At 39.7% G+C, this 17,631-nt stretch overlaps 2 pseudogenes across 2 annotated transcripts in view; both read left to right on the forward strand.

Annotated features, from left to right (window-relative positions):
* Positions 1 to 17,631, forward strand: part of LOC311140517 (myelin-associated glycoprotein-like) — a 160,875-nt pseudogene that overhangs the window by 46,269 nt on the left and 96,975 nt on the right. The gene's annotated exons all lie outside the window — the stretch shown is intronic.
* The window catches only part of LOC311139252 (myelin-associated glycoprotein-like), a 40,560-nt pseudogene continuing 27,321 nt past the window's right edge, over positions 4,393 to 17,631 (forward strand). The window contains exons 1-2 of the transcript in view: positions 4,393 to 4,438; positions 5,026 to 5,219. The product of the transcript in view is annotated as a myelin-associated glycoprotein-like (transcript). The remainder of the gene's footprint in view (positions 4,439 to 5,025; positions 5,220 to 17,631) is intronic.

Below are 17,631 nucleotides of genomic sequence, written 5' to 3' on the forward strand. Positions count from 1 at the left end.
TATATCATTTTCTGAATCCAGATTGAATGTTTCATGTTGATACTGGGACTTTTGTTCAACTGAAACTACGGTGGTTAATAGTTTTGGTGTTGTTTCCTCATGTGCTGAATCCAGTTGGAATGTTTTATGTTAATACAGAGACATTGTTTAATAACTGAAACTTCTGTAGTGTCACGGTTTCGGCCGAGGCTGCTCCTCCTCCTTGCTCGGGCAGGCTTCGGCGGTCGTCGTCCCCGGAGTACTAGCTGCCACCGTTGTATGTTATCGATGTTTGTTTGGTTTTGTCTTCTTTGTACACCTGTTTCCTTTTAGTGTTAATTATGTCTCCTATAAGTTTCTCGTTTTGTTAGTTGTGTGTTGTGTGTAATTGTTCTGCCTGTCTTTTGGTGCTGCTTGTTTTTGCATTTTGTATGTTCAGGACAGTCGCACTGTATTTTGTGCGCTTTAGTATTTAGGTGTTTTACGCACTGCTGCGTAATCGTTCGCCTCCTGATTAGTTGAGGCCCAGTGTTATTATTTTTTCGTTTAGTAAAGTCTGTTGGACGAAGCTTCTGTGTCCTGCGTTTGACTCCTACACCACATCCACATCAGCCGTTCTGACATGTAGTTAGTAGTTTTAGAAATGCTTTATTTTACAGCTCTGTATCAGATGGTACTGTACGTGCCTGGTGGTTGTACAATATCATTAAGAATAATTTCTAGTTGTACATACTGTAGAAGCACATTTTGGTAATGTTTTTGTAAAGTGTAATTCTACTTTTGTAACGATTCGGTTTTGTCATCATGAGTAAGGACTGACAAAGATGTGGTTTGGAAAAGTAGAGAGGTCAAACCATTTCTTGTTTTTCTCCTCTTTCCTTTCATTTTTGCATTTCGAATTGACAAGTGGGTGGGAATATTAGGTAGTATGTGTGGTTGTAACCAGTACTTTTGTGTACATAGAATACTGATATACTGATATACTGTTTTGCAAAATGTGATAAGTAATTCTCATTTTGGGCTAGCCAGAGAGCTCAAATGAAATGAATCAAGAAAAAAAGTACATTATGCTTTTAAAAGTTGTGTGCTATAGACAGGTTGGTTGTTTAGCAACCAAATAGACGCGTGCGCAACTTTGGGGTAAAACAGACGGGTTGGCTTAGATTGTTGACCACATGTAAACTATATTTCATCTCCAATGTTTTTTGAAAATAGAAATACATTTGCACAATGAGTACTTGTTGTCTCTCAAATACATTATTACAGTTGTTGGTTAGCTAGCTAGCAATTTTTTGCCATATTAGCAAAAAACACCATAATAAAATACATAGTATCAAGAACAACATAAAACTTGCTGAAACGAGCCAACTACGATTCCCCACATGGCAGCTTCGTGTCATTGTTGCTAGATATCTGGCCATCCAAAATCACCACAACAAACGGCCTTCTGCTCCATTGAAGCGTGAGTATTGTTTTTATGACATTGTCAGCTAACCCATCTATGAGAATATTTTTCTATTTATATGTGTGCATTGTTGCAGTATTGTTTTATATTGAGGCACTACCTCACTTAATGATTTTATGTATTTTCAGTTGTTTGTTCTCCAAAATCTGTTAAAATAAGGTAGAACTTGTGATTTCTTTTTGCTATTTCCAACCTACCATCTCCACAAATTTCGTTTAACAGTAATTATAGGCTACCAATTGTATAAATCAGGGATGGGCAACCTTGATGGGGGTGGAGTCCACAAAAAATATGAACTCATCACAGGGTGCCGCAGTGGCTCACGGGTCTGGATACCCACATCCATACGCACACATGTAGTCAGAGCCGGCCCTATCCTTTGTTTCCCCCACCTTGTGAGCACAACATTTTAGGGCTCCCCTCTTGACAGCGGAAATAAAATTTTTTAGATTTTAGAGTTAATTTCCTGCAATTCTACACATTTTGCCATGTGGCGTAGAGAAATAGTTGCAGTTTTAAAGCAATTTTGCTGCAAATCTACACATTTTGCCATGGGGCGGAGTGAGAAATGTGCAGTTTTATAGCTAGTTTCCTGTAATTCTACACATTTTGCCATAAGGTGGAGAAAAATGTTTGCAGTTTTTAAGATGATATCTGAGTAAGAGTGACTTACAAAATCAATGGGGACCCCTCGGTCGGTAATTCGACCATGATTACTACAAGTTTAGATTGCTGGCCGGTAGACTAACTTACCAATTGCAAAAAAAATTTGCTGACATGGGCTAATTGAGTGACTGTCAGTGACTGGCATAACAAGAGAAAAACTGCTATTCTACTATTCTAACTCTCAACAGCAAGTTGAGACCCCGACTGAGTTCCCCTCCCCCAAAAAATATTATTATTATATATTTTTTGGTCTTTGGAAATTGATATGTGTGCCTACAAAAGGAGGGCCGCCACCAATTGCCCATCCCTGGTATAAATGTTAATCAGAATATTTGTTTCTTCTCCTAAATGAAAAAATGCTTTTAGGTTTTTTCATCCAGGTCAAAGGTAAGGCATAGGTAGTAGCAGACATTAGTACTGTAGACCAGACAGTTAGTTGGAGCTAAGATTGTGTGTTTGTTTACCTAAGACTTAGAATACTTTTAGTTTTGCCAATTAAACATATTTATATTCATACAATGAACCTCGTACATTTTGATACAATGTTTTATTAGCAGGCTGAGATGTTACTACTTATCCCCAAATGAAGCCGTTAGGGATAATGTTTCCCGGGCCTCAAGGGCTGCAGTGCAATGACACGACTGAGTGCATGTCAGTGTTTGTTATTTCTTTTCTTTCAGAGACAGATAAATATGTCTGTATTCTGGTGTTTGGACATTAATTGAATTGCCAATCAATGATGCGTTGAATTAAATCAATTAAGTGCCTAGGAACATTTAATGAAATCATCCAGGATTTAAGCAGCTTTGTGGTGTTTGCTGTATGCCCTATGCTAATAACCAACCTCCCCTCTCCTAGAGCCATGGCAGCAGATGTTGTATATCACAGCCTGAACCTCCTGGAGACACTCAAAGAGTCCATTGAGAACAACAAGCTGTCGGATGTCAACGATGCTGTGGGAGAACTCCTGATCAGCCAGATTAACAGCATTCTTTCCCCTGCTAGCCTTCGAGAAGGACACGGAGAAGAGCCTGGAAGAGAGGCGTAAGGCCAACCTGGAGGTGCTGAAGGCCCAGGGGGTGGCCAAGCCTAAAGTTGTCCTAGTGAGGCCCTCCTGTCTGGAGAAACTTGACTTCCCAGGCCTCCTGGAGGAGATGGAGAGGGACCTCCCAGAGATCCGGGCCCATGCCCTCCTCCTGGCCCTGCCTCTTGGTAGAAACAATTGGTAGTTTCTTGTTTGTTAAAATGAATCTCCATGACAACTTAGGTAAAATTGTATATAATTACTCTGCTACCATGTGGTTTCTAAATAAATTCCAGACAATTAGGGTAAAATAAAATATTACTAGAACTTTGACATCTTCTCTCCATGCATTAAATTACAGTTGAAAAAATGTGCTAAGAAGGTTGTAACAATCATAAAAACGTTCATGTCGGATGTTATGAATGCCTATGTATTCCCCTTACACAGCTGGCAATTGTATGTGTATATATTATCATAACACTATTTATCATGCTATTCTATACTCTCTCTGTGCTCCAGACCTGTGGACACAGCCAAGGGGACCAGAGAGAGAGGTGAAAGAGGACAGACCCTGGTGTTGTGGTTGATTCATCGAGGCAGTAGAGGCAGGATGTGGGTCCTCATCGGGGCAGCTCGACTATTCTCTCTGACAGAGAGTAACATGTCAAAGTAGGGTCCCTTTTATCATTAAAGTATTTTTAATATTGAAATCATTAGTAGTTGTATAGATGTGGTAACACATTGTAATCTCAACTGATTCTGTATTATCAAAAATGTTACGGACATGTGAAGTGCTTTCTGAATTACTCATGACTGTATTAATTTCTCTCCATCAGGACAGTCACCTCCAGCAGCAGCTCCAGCAGCTGCAAACACATACAGCATCACCTTCAGTCCAGAGAAAATGGCCTGACTGGCCTATGTGCTGTTATTTCATGTACTTTCACTCACCCTGATAACTAAAGCTTAGAACAGCAATATGGTTCAAATTCCCTACAAATGGCAAATGTGATAAGGGTAAAGGCATAGGGCTGTCGAGCTGTCTGGGTTTGGTTGGGCGCCCTCTAGTGAACATTTGTAAAAAATAATAGTGTAATTTAACCATTGCAGTTATATGTCACCATATATATTCAATATATATCACATAGCATGGGGCTCCATTGGTCCAGAACAGAATGGTAAAGTTTGAAGTAGTTGATGTGTAATTGATGTCAGATGTCTGTTGCAGAGGTCTCTGGTTCAGGGTTAAATAGACACCATGTGGTGTTTGGAGCTGCTTCTGCCGCTGTTGCTAATCATTAGAGGTAAAACTCTTATGTTTCTCATTCCCGCTTGTCAGTGTGAATAACTAATCAATTACACCACAATAACTCAGACTGTGGAAATTCCCTTGAAGACTACAGATATACTAGACATGCAGTAATCTAGATATACAATTGCAATGTAAAACTGATTTGGTGGTTTTACTGTATTGACCCAGTTTAATTTTAGAGTGTGTCAAACTTACAGCAAACAAAAGGGTACAGAGTAGACACAGGGTCCAACTGGCACACATGGCAGCAGGGAATCAGCCTACTGTTCCAGTGCTGTTGGATGGCTGGCGTCCATCTTGACTCAACCTTGTCCCTCTCACTCAAACAGCGTGCCAGTGGTGAGAGTGAGACATATGCTTCCTCCACATAGGGTCTCTGCTCTTACCATCTCACCCAGGGAGAACCTCATGATTTCATCCTCTGTTCTCTCTCTCTCTTTGTCTCTCTGTTCATCTTTTCTCAGTGATTCAATTTGAAACTTTATATGTATTGTAGATTGATTGTTCATTGGTCTACAGTTTCACGCTTAATATTCCCATTTCCACTCTTCCCTCCATCTCACTCCTTCCCTCTCTCAGATGTCAGTGGCCATTGGAACATGTGGGTACCCAGGTACATCTCGGCCATGACCAACTCCTGCGTGGTCATCACCTTCACATTCATGTACCCGTCCGGTATACAGCCGTACCGCGGCATCCACGGCATCTGGTACTTTGGCCAGCCCTACCCTCAGCTCTTCCCACCTGTGGTGTTCAAGACGCGCACAGACATCGTGCATAAAAGTTACCAAGCTCATTGGGGACCTGCACCAGAGGAACTGCACCCTGCTCATCAGTAATATAGGTACAGAGCACTCAGGGAGGTACTACTTCCGTGCCGACCTGGGCGGTGCCAACATCTACACCTACCCAGACTTCTCTAACCTCAAGGTGCTGGGTAAGCCTGCTGAGAGACACTGAGACGCAATTTTTTTAAAACTATGTTTACAATTGTTTACAATCGTAGGTGTTACATTTATGGTCTGGATTTCCCTAGCCTGGTACCATATATGTTGGGCTGTCTTGCCAACTACTGTGGACACTGTTTGGCATGACATGGCCTGACAATGGCAATAGGAGTTGGCAAGCACAAATAGATCTGGCACCAGGCTAGGATTGACCTAGCTGTGATTATAATTAGTATAGCTGTAATGAGAATAGGTGTGGGGTTAGCAAGCCAGACTAACCGTAGCCTATAGTTTGCAGGCTCTTTTCCCTGCTTTGATACTGCTTTGGACCCTTGACTTGCTTAGCTAAAAATACAGCCATGGTAGCCTACTTAACTAAGGTGCTTCAGCATTATAGCAATACATCACACTCCGATAAATGGTTTTACAGATAGTCGCTCCAAGAGACGGTGTCAGCTCAACCGCAACTAAAATCATGAAACGATAACCACAACCATGAACGTCAACCAAAACCATGAACTATAGGGCTGTAGATTGTTAACTATGTTGGGAAACAGGCCCTTGATTTAAAATGGATGCCCAGGCGTGGAGTGTCGCCCTTAGTTAGTTAGTTAGTGGCATGAGACCGAGTCTGATCTTGTGACTCCACCCCCCAGAGAGAATGGCAACCCTGGGCATGACCTAGTGTCTAAACTGGAGAACCCAGTGTTGTACTACAGCACAGTCAAGAAGGACAAACAATGTTTGAGGAAGAAAGTGGTGAGACATGTTGATGATGATGACTATAATGATGATAATGATCTCAGATCTGTCCCAGACACGAGAATGATATCTGACCCGTTGTTGATGCTGATACTATACTATACCCTTTCAATTAATGTCCCTTTTTTGATGTACAGTAAGGTTCAATCCGTGTAATACTCATAAATTATCAAAACCTATATGACATCTTATGTTAAAGAGAAAACGTAAACTTCCCCAGCCAACTACTGACCTAGCCTGAGAGTCCCAGTACCACTATAGCTATCTATCACAGTACCACTGGAGTAGCTGCGACCATAGCCTTTCCAAACCACTGTTTTCTGCTTCATCGCTTCTCTGCGTTCTTCTGTCTCTTTTTCTCTTCCCTAACTCTTGCACAGCTTAAGACAGAGCTTCTGGGCTCAAAGTTTACCTCCATTCTAGAGGAGAGCACGGATAGGTTCCTAAACAACCCCACCCAATCCCAACTCCAGGTCTCAGTGGTAGACAGCATCCCTCACTCATCCCAGACAGCAAAATTATATGATCGCCCAAATTCGGCCCTAATCTACAATATTACGATTTACCATTTGGCCCAGTTTATGTAATTGTTCTGACATGGTTAAGTCACTAGACCTAATGGCAGAGCATTCAAGATGTGTTACCCAACATTGAGACATGCCAATATGGATATCCGGTTAGTAACTCTTACTGTCATCGGTTCTCTTGAACGCCTCATGGGGGGTTTATTTATTTCTAAACCTGGAAACGAAATGGAGAAGCGTTGTTCATGTCTTATCTAATTTGTTTGTCACATACTGTGTTGTAAAGCAGATTTGTACTTTCTTTATTTGGTGGTATTCCTTATTAGTTTTGTGATCTTTGACATAATAATTCCGATCAGAATTCTGCAATCTTTCTGCAAATTAGCACTGTTATTACTTAATGACAATAAGAGCTCTATGATGATGTTTGATCACTCTCTTTTATTTTACAAGTCTATCCCGCCTCAAGCAAAGCCATCTTTCTTTGGTTCCAAACAAATGAAAAATAATGTAAACAACAGAGAATGTGACCAGCTCAGTTTATCTATATAGTTTGTTATCTGTACTCTTATACCCAAAACATTAAGGAAAATACACCCTGAATACATTCTATATCTCCATTTATTAGTATTACTTTATTGATACAGTATGTGACAATTATTCCTCCCACACCACCCCTCATTGTTTGCAGTAGCTACATCCCACAAAGCTTTTTTAAAAACCATTTCACTTAACAATATTTGCAACTGTGGTGCCTTGATTATCTATATAACATTTTGATTAAAATAGTTGAACATGAGGAAGATATCAAAAACTTGTAGCTTCCTTAAGTGCTTTTACATAAAATACAACATTGTTCGGTTATAATGTAGCTTTTTTTTTTGCATAAAATCCTGAGAAATTCCTCCGGAAAAAGTTTGAATTCAATCACATAAAAATGCTTTCAGCGCTCACACACACAAAAAAAAACTTAAAGTAATAGAATATAATTTACATTGAAATAAAATAGCAAAATCAAGCCTCTGAACGAAAGGCTAAAATAAAATAGAAGTTTATCACAAGCAGAGGATCATTGGGGATTCGGAGAGATGATGTCATATTCGGGAGACACGTCTGCCTTGTCCAATTAGATGTAGGTACTATCTTCTTCTTTAGCTCTCTTCTTTTCACCCTTTTTGCTATTTAAGTCACAAAAACATTGTTATCTGAGATGATTTTAGAGCCAATTTGTGCAGTTCTGAAAATAGTAACATAAAGGAAGCATCTACTGTACAGTAAGTTGTAACCCGTTTTTTAACATTAAGATCACTTTATTGGTCAATTGCACACAAGGTCCAACTGAAATTTGACTTCCGCTTTTAACCCAACCCCTCCGAAAGACACACATACATAAACATTCGGGAGAGGTGTGGGAGGGCTGCCACACTGTGCGGCAGGTTGATGTTTATTGTCATGAATCTTGCCCTGGAAGCAGAACGGAGCGAATTCCGCTAGATTGGTCAGCTGCAAAGATTTTTGGTCTTAATTTTAAGGTTGGGGTTAGGCAATAGGATTAGCTATGTGGTTAAGGTTAGGGTGAATTCGGTTTATGTCAGCTAGTGACCACTCTGCAGAGCTGCTTCCAGAACAAAATTAATGACGAAAGAAACTAACCTGCCACTGGGTGCCGTGGGGGGTTGCTCAAGGGCACAACGGCAGACAATTGCATCAAGGATTTGATACCAGCAACCCTCCGGTTACCAGCTCACTTCCCACCAGACTTTTCCCATCGGACCTGGAATTCGAACTGGCAACCATGCGGTTGCTGGCTCGTCTCTCTAACCGCTAGGCTACGTTCTTTGGTTTCAACTTTTAGTTTGCCAAAACAGAGCTAAAACGTTTTCCTTGATTATAATTTACCTCTCTCAGACAGTCCTGCCTTGCATAACGTATTGATAAAATAAAAAGCTAAATATAACAATAAGAATTTTATGTCTCCTGACCTTATGCCAAATGTCCCCTTGTGTGAAACTGTGGGGTTGTAATGTTGTCTTACCATTTACAAGGACTGGTCAGATAGACAAGGAGGGCCATGTTAAGGCTGAGGGACAGACCAACGATTATCCAGAAAAAGACTGCAACATCCCTTTTCTTTCTTACCCAGGGATATCTATGGGAAGTGATACAAATTAATTGGTACGAAAACACTTTGTTTAACTTATCCAACACTATTCTACTTTAGTTCTACTCTTTACCCCACTAGATAAGTTTCCATCCAATTGGCGACAGATTTTCATGCGGAATGAAATGTGCACGTTTCCACCAAACTGTCATACCCTGATCTGTTTCTTTGTGATTGTCTCCACCCCCCTGCAGGTGTCGCCCATCTTCCCCATTATCCCCAGTGTATTTATACCTGTGTTCTTTGTTTGTCTGTTGCCAGTTCCTTTTGTTTCGTCAAGCCTACCAGCGGTTTCCCCTTGCGCCTGTCTTGCTCAAGTTCCTGTTTTCTAGTTTTCTAGTTTTTTACCATTCTGCCTGCCCTGACCCTGACCCTGCCTGCCTGCCATTGTGTACCTTTTGGACACTGATCTGGATTACTGACCTCTGCCTGCCCTTTAACTGTCTTTTCCCTGCCCCCTGTTTTTGTAATAAACTTTTGTTACTTCGCTGCTGTCTGCATCTGTGTCTTCTCCTGAAACGTGATACAGACCGACTTGTTGCAGATATAATCGGTGCTTGATGACATAGTGCACACAAAATGTACTTTTTCACTTAAGTTGTCATGTACCTAATAATTCTACTAATAGTTTTGTCACAAACTGTTGCTTTAAATAGCAAATGTGCCTACTCTGATCTTAGCACATGCACTTTAGCTAACAGCACCCAGATACCGTGTGGTAGGCTGTGCTGGTAGGCTAGTCTACATGATGAGATTATTATGGATAAGAGCGAGAGTATTTTTATTTGTCAAACGGCAGCCAAGCATTGATCATGTCACCAGAATAAGACCCTCGATATTTATTGGAAAGTAGCATCAAGATAACCGTACACTTTCACCACCCTGTGAGGTTCATAATTTATTTAATTTGTAGCCTAATAAACTGTATGGTTTCCAGAATTGTAGTGGAGGACCACACACCATATCATTGCTTGACTCCCATGTTTAAACTTCGATATTATTTAAATATTTGCGCATGAAGGCGTTTCCACTGCCATTTCTCGCATAATGAATGTTACAGACACAAAAATATCTCACCATATCGAACGAACAAATGATCTGCCTGCATTTATAAAATTGTATCGAAACTTCCTGTTTCCATCATAGATGTCATAATTTTTTTTATACGGTATGACTTTACTAGCATAAAAATTGTGGATGCAAATGTGGTAACTGACATACACTACATGACCAAAAGTAAGTGGACACCTGCTCGTCGAACGTCTCATTCCAAAATCATTGGCATTAATATGGAGTTGGTCCCCCCTTTGCTATAACAGCCTCCAAAACAGCCTCCACTTCTGGGAAGGCTTTCCACTAGATGTTGGAACATTGCTGCAGGGATCGCTTCCAATCAGCCACAAGAGCATTAGTGAGGTCAGGCACTGATGTTGGGCGATTAGGCCTGGTTGGCAGTCGGCATTCCAATTCATCCCAAAGGTGTTCGATGGGGTTGAGGTCAGGGCTCTGTGCAGGCCAGTCAAGTTATTCCACAGCGATCTCAACAAATCATTTCGGTATGGAACTTTGTGCACAGGGGCATTGTCATGCTGAAACAGGAATGGGCCTTCCCCAAACTGTTGCCACAAAGTTGGAAGCACAGAATCGTCTAGAATGTCAATGTATGCTGTAGCGTTAAGGTTTCCCTTCACAGGAACTAAGGGGCCTAGCCCGAACCATGAAACAGTGTGCTTTATAAAGAGGTGATTATGAAACTACAGTTTATTCAACTCTACATAAACTGAGAATAAACAACATATAATAAGCAGTCGCCTCTTTAGAACACACATTGTTGAAGAAAAGTTTACAATTAAATCACACTGCCAGATTGTAATGAGATTAATGGTGAATTTTGCACTTGACACAACTTTTGTACTATGAAAATATCATCCTCTATGTCTGTGTGATTTGAGCTGAATTTGAGCAGAAATTAATTGGTGATTCTTCTTCACTCAAATTGTAAAATGTAACACTAGTCCTATACGTACACAGCACGTCACAGTACATTGAAGTACTTACGTGTCAGGCTCCCTTCAGCTTGGTGTAGTATGGGGACCTCCATCTCTATCTGGCCAACTACATTTCTGCTGACACACTCCACACTGCTGTTCTTGTATTCTGAGGCAGACATGGTGATGGTGCTGTTCACGGTTTGGGCACTCCTGGAGACACTGTAGCTAATATAGACCCCTAACATTGGCCAAGCAATCACTGGTAAGGGAACCCCCTGACTGACACATACACAGCTCAGGACCTCTACTTGGACCACACACACAGAGCCATTCAGGAACTTTGGACGGTCTAAGGAATACAAATAAGTACTTTTTACATTCAACATCATGAGATATGGCTTTTTTACGTAACAGAGACTCTTGAAGAATGAGCACTGTACTATATTTTGATAATGAGGGAATGCTCTGAAAGGTGAATGTTCTAAAATTTTACAGTTAAAGTCACTTTTTCTCCACTGTAATGTTGACCTTCCTGTAGAAGCCCATTCTCTGCTGTTGATGGATTATCCTCGAATACATGCCTAGGTTCTCTGTCCCTCTCCAGTCTATGCCAACAAAATCTTCTTCTTATCTTTACAGGTCATTTAGTTTGAGTGCATATACTTTGCAGGTCAGTGTGGCCCACTCTCCCTCTGTGAGAGAGGGTGTCTCCACAGTAGGCTTCTTCTGAGTTAGAGCTAAGTAGAATAGGTGAATTTAGAACACTTTGACAATTCATTTTTCAAAAATTTTCATGCAGATTATACTTTGATGTGAAGAACATGATTAATATCGTTTGGTAGTTCTGCAACAGCGACAAAATATGCTGCAATTCAACATTATTAGAATTCAGAGTGTGTAGGCTACATTGATTCTGACTTGGACACATAAGGTGACATTTTCCTCAAGCAAAGACCTGTTTAAAAATACTGTAATACTCATTATAATCTGCTGCGTGATTTAAGACAGTGAAAGTAGTATATTTGGTGACATAGTTACTTACATACCAGACACTGAGACTCGCACCCTCTCAGGAAAAACATACATTTGATCATCTCCCAATGTTATCTTGAATCTATACTCGCTTTCTCCTTCTTGCAGGTCTTCGAGTAAAAAGCTGCAAGACCTTTTAGGACCTCTCTGGAACTGCCAATCAACACTGCACGAGAACTCTGTACCTTTCTCTCGAGGCTCTATATATCTTTTTTTATAGTAACACATTTACATTTGACCAGCCAAAGCTTACAAAGACAATAATCTTAATCCAAAACATGTTACTTGACTCTTCTGTCAAGTCATATAGCATTAAACTATACATATGCACTGACTACAGGTTGCTGTTATGAACCAGCAGATAGCCACGGTGCAGATCTCAACCATTATCTTCTGTTATAACAGGACTTAAGGAATCAATATTTATGAGACACAAATCTATGCTGTAATAGAGAATATACAATTTGTTTCCGTAAACAGCTAACCAAATGCACAAACGATTAATCACTTCATAATATGCTGCTAAATGACTCTTGATTATATTGTTATAAATCAACTTACCTCTCTCTACTGTGTACCAGCCCTCTGCCTGTCTCACTCAGGTCTCTCTGTTCGGTGGCGATCTTCTTCTCTGATACTTGTGAGCACATTTACAGATATATCAAAATATTGTCTGTCATTACTGGCTGCAGGAAATGTAAAAACATCTGTAGAGGCCAGAGTTAAGAGTCAGTATCTGTCTTTAGTTGCCCCATTTCACAGCCTACTTTTGTGGTGAGACAATGTAAACTGTAGCACAGTACAACACTGTGTTACTGTCAGCACAATTAGGCACAGTTGTAGATGTTTCTAAAGTCAGCATAAAGTAACATAAAATATTGCATTGACATTCAGGCCCTTGGTATAATTGTTTTTTCAGTCTTTGCACTAATGCATGAAAGCAGTTCATATTTCAGATAAAAATAATTGTGCATATGGTTCACATTGGTCAGTTATTTTATCCCGGGATAACGCCTCAGTTTTTAATGCATCTCAATGTATTACAATAACAACAAAAAGCAAACCAAAAGTAATTGGTAGAACATACACAACTTCAATATTTGATGCTGCTGGTTGATATTCATTAATAGTTCACAAAAATATGGCTCAAGATATATGGTCCAACACATTTGACACCATGGTTGTGATACAGCTGTTTTTTTGTGATACAATAAAGAGTTTATTAACCATCCAATGTGCAGGCTTCCACAATGCTTATGTACAGTGCCCCCTTTCTGATTTTTGCATATTTTTATCACTGAATGTTATCAGATCTTCAACCAAAAACCTAATATTAGATAAAGGGAACCTGAGTTTACAAATAACCAAAAAAAAGTGATACTTATTGTATTTATTTAATTAACAAAGTTCTGCAACACCCAATTCCCCTGTGTGAAAAAGTAATTGCCCTCTTACACTCAATAACTGGTTGTGCCACCTTTAGCTGCAATGACTGCAACCAAATGCTTCCTGTAGTTATTTTTCAGTCTCTTACATCGCTGTGGAGGAATGTAGGCACACTCTTGCGTGCAGAACTGCTTTAACTCAGCAACATTTGTGGGGTTTCAAGCATGAACTGCTCGTTTCCAGTCCTGCCAAAACATCTCAATTGGGATTAGGTCTGGACTTTGACTAGGCCATTCCAAAATGACAAATGTGTTGCTTTTTAAACATTTTCATGTACACTTGATTTTGTCGACAAGGGTCCCATTAAGCCTGGTGAAAACCAAATACTGCATTCCACAGTAAGAACCTTATACCAATGGTCAAGCACGGTGGTGGTAGTGTGATGGTTTGGGGATGCTTTGTTGCCTCAGGACCTGGACGACTTGCCTTAATAGAAGGAACCATGAATTCTGCTCTGTGTCAGAGAATTCTACAGGAGAATGTCAGGCCATCTGTCTGTGAGCTGAAGCTGAAACGCAGCTGGGTCATTGTGCAAGACAATGATCCAAAACACACAATCTAGTCTACATGAAAATGGCTAAAAAGCAACAAATTTGAAGTTTTGGAATGGCCTAGTCAAAGTCCAGACATAATCCCAATTGAGATGTTGTGGCAGGACTTGAAACAAGCTTGAAAACCCACAAATGTTGATGAGTTAAAGCAGTTCTGCATGGAAGAGTGGGCCAAAATTCCTCCACAGCGACGTGAGAGACTGATCAACAACTACATGAAGCGTTTGGCTGGAGTCATTGCAGCTAAAGGTGGCACAACCAGTTATTTAGTGTAAGGGGGCAATTACTTTTTCACACAGGGTCATTGGGTGTTGCATAACTTTGTTTATGAAACAAATTAATTAAGTATGTAATTGTTGTGTTATTTGTTCACTCAGGTTCCCTTTTCATCTAATATTAGGTTTTGGTTGAAGATCTGATAACAGTCAGTATAAAAGATATGCAAAGATAGAGAAAATTTAGAAAGGGGGCAAACACTTTTTCACAGCACTGGGTTTATATTTGTGCCATTACAATGGTTGTGCCAAATGCATTGTATATATATATATATATATATATATATATATATATATATATATATATATATATATATATATATATATATCAGTTGAGTATGTTGTTTACCCACTTAGGTTTACCCTCAATTTCAGTTCAATTCCATTCAGTTTGACTATGACTTAAAATGGCTAGAATAACTCTACAAGGCTTTTCGTTTAGGTACCAACTGTGTGAGTAGCTGTAGTTTGGTGCATACTGTTGAGGGACTTTGGAAGGCATTTGCAGGAGTAGCCACGAGGTTGTGGCTTAGGCCACCAGAAATTCAGCCAAAAGGAAGGCATATCCAGAGACCCTTATAATAACGGGTATTGTAAAAATAGCTCACTATACTGTCCTTGCTGCAGCACAGGGCCTACTTTTGAGACCTGAAACTAACACCACTTTTCAGCAGCAACACATATATTAAAGGGAACATGGGGTAGAGTTTAAATGTAAGTACAGATGTAGGATATTAATTTGATCATCACCCTGTTGCAGTAGAATTTTCCCGGGAATATAAACTTGTAGTGTATTTGAGGTTTAAAAAAGCTTCTGAAGTTTGTAATTTCCACTTTCAAATTTCACACTTGATTTTCCCTTACGAAAAATCTTAATTCACATTTCCTGTTGCTGCAGGATTATTTTCCTGCTGTAGAAAGCTGCCTAAAATTAAGATCTCAACAAACAAATATATAAAGGCCTTATGGTGGGGGTACTTTAACACATTTTCGAAGTGTGAAGAGGAAGTTAACTGAGGCCCACAGTGCTGTGAGCTGTTGTCAAACTCTGCAAGTCTAACTAACAGATCTGGGTAAAATAACTAACACACGTCATGGAAACTGCCAAGAAGGCATGATGGCTTTTACAGTAATATTGTTTTTAGAGGAATTGCAGTTAGATCTTAGTATGTACAGTAGTTGTCAATTATGTTGATCTATGACTACATGCACATTTACTTTACAACTACACAACATGACACTGAAATTCATTTGACACAATTACTACACACTACTGATACTTTATCAGGCATTGTTGCAACCAATTTCTTCCTCTTCAGGCTGTGATCAGTAGCGTTATTGTCATGACTTCTCTTTATCAAATCAGAGTAATGTAATAGTGAAAGAGTAATCATCACTCTTCAAAAGTGGGTCTGATATGTCTGAATAGTGAGTGAAAGATTGTGGATTGAAGGAAAATATGTTACTGGTTTTGAATAAGGTACTAATTAATCATTAAATACACTCAATACAGTCCAGTAAGCTCTGACATTGATAATAGGATCTGCAGAGAAGAATGGGAGAAACTCCTCAAATACAGGTGTGCCAAGCTTGTAGCATCATACCCATGAAGACTTGAGGCTGTAATCGCTGCCAAAGGTTATTCAACAAAGTACTGAGTAAAGGGTCTGAATACTTATGTAAATAAGATATTGATGTTTTTTTTTATTTTTTATCAATTAGCAACATTTTCTAAAAACCTGTTTTTGCTTGTCATTATGGGGTATTGTGTGTAGATTGATGAAGAAGAAAAACGATTTCATCAATTTTAGAATAAGGCTGTAACCTAACAAAATGTGGAACATGTCAAGGGCTCTGAATACTTTCCGAATGCACTGTATAAGGACACCTAGGTTTGGACATGTGGGAGGATTTGACAGCATAGCGCCATTTCCCTCATGACTGCAACATAGGGACCTGGGAAATGTATGTTCATCACTCACCACTTTAGATCATCAGATGTTCAAAAAAATGTATCTGCAAAAAAAAAACTATCGTTTTTCCTCGTTGGACCAGCGTTTACAATGTAACCAATTTCTGATTGTGTGCTTGTTCCGTTAGCTTTCTGTAACTTTGTAGCAAGTACTGTCTGCATGTGTAGGCGCATATTGCGTCATGATTGCAAGGTGTCCCAATATATTTTCCAACTGTCTCGAAACATGGTTTTAATGTCCATTCTAGAATGCCCATCTAGCCAATAAGAAATATTGCTGTATTCAACAATGCTATGGTATAATTAAGTGATAATGCCAGAGAAGCCGGTGTTTGGAGGATATATTGGCACATGCCAATTTATCCTCTAAACACCGTCTTTGAGGGCATTATCACTTTTATACAACGGGTTTCCAAAATATTCAAATAATGATTGACATATTTCCATTAATAATGTAATTTTGATGAATTTATTCATGCTATTTAATCCTTCCACAAGATATAGTCCCGACACAAATCTAGGGTTAGTGCCCAAGCCGGCTGGTCATTCGTTCTATCGGTTCGGTTGCCAGAGACGTGACCCAGGATTCAGACTTTTTGTTCTGTTTCTATGGACGTGACCCAGTCATTTGTTCAAAATGTTCCATTGCCATAATGGCTGGCAACGTTCTTATCCTTTGCTTGCTAGCTAGCCAACTACGGCTAACTTAGTCACGTCAAACAGTGCAGACAGAATAACAACAATAGCTTAATTTGCATTTGTTTAAGCTGTTTTCTAGTGACATTTATTTGGATACATCAATATCAATGAGCTAATGAGGCGCGATTTTGCCTGGCATTGAAAATGCGCTCTCTCGTCAGGAGACTGTTCTTCAGATTAGCTAGCCAACAACACAGCTAACACAATCACTTCAAACTAAAGCTGGGAAGACTGCAAACTAGCTGCAGTTCGTTTCGTTTGACCTTTTATCAATTTACATTTCTTTGTATATATCCATAAAAATGACGCCAGGTGATTCATGATTTCGACTGGCTGAGCAACGCTGCCTGCGAGTCTGTCAGTCAATCAATCACATTTACTTCTATAGCCCTTTTTACATCAACAGATGTCACAAAGTGCTATACAGAAACCCAGCCTAAAGGTATATACCAATCTCCGCTGTTGAAAACTAAATGTTGGTCTAAAAGAAATGTGAGATAGTGTCTAGATGCTTTTTATAGTGGAGATCAAGTTTATAAATTGCCTGGCTGGGCTGATGACAGTGGATTGCACAGTCAGATGGAACAGAGTAAATAGGCATTTTAACATTATAGATTTAGCCGGTGGTAACTTGTGGAATAGACACCGGCTGGAATGCGGTTTTAACCAATCAGCATCCAGGATTAGAACCACCCGTTGTATAATATTCTATATCTGACTGAGTTCTAATTGCGCCTGCCTCTTTGCGAATGAGTGGAATCATGAGCAGTGGTTTGTTCTTTGTGTTTGCTTGTGTTCCTCGGATTTGCCTCCCAGGTTTGCCTT

Source organism: Coregonus lavaretus (genome assembly GCF_964263955.1).
Source record: "Coregonus lavaretus genome assembly, chromosome: 13".
NCBI classification, from domain to species: domain Eukaryota; kingdom Metazoa; phylum Chordata; class Actinopteri; order Salmoniformes; family Salmonidae; genus Coregonus; species Coregonus lavaretus.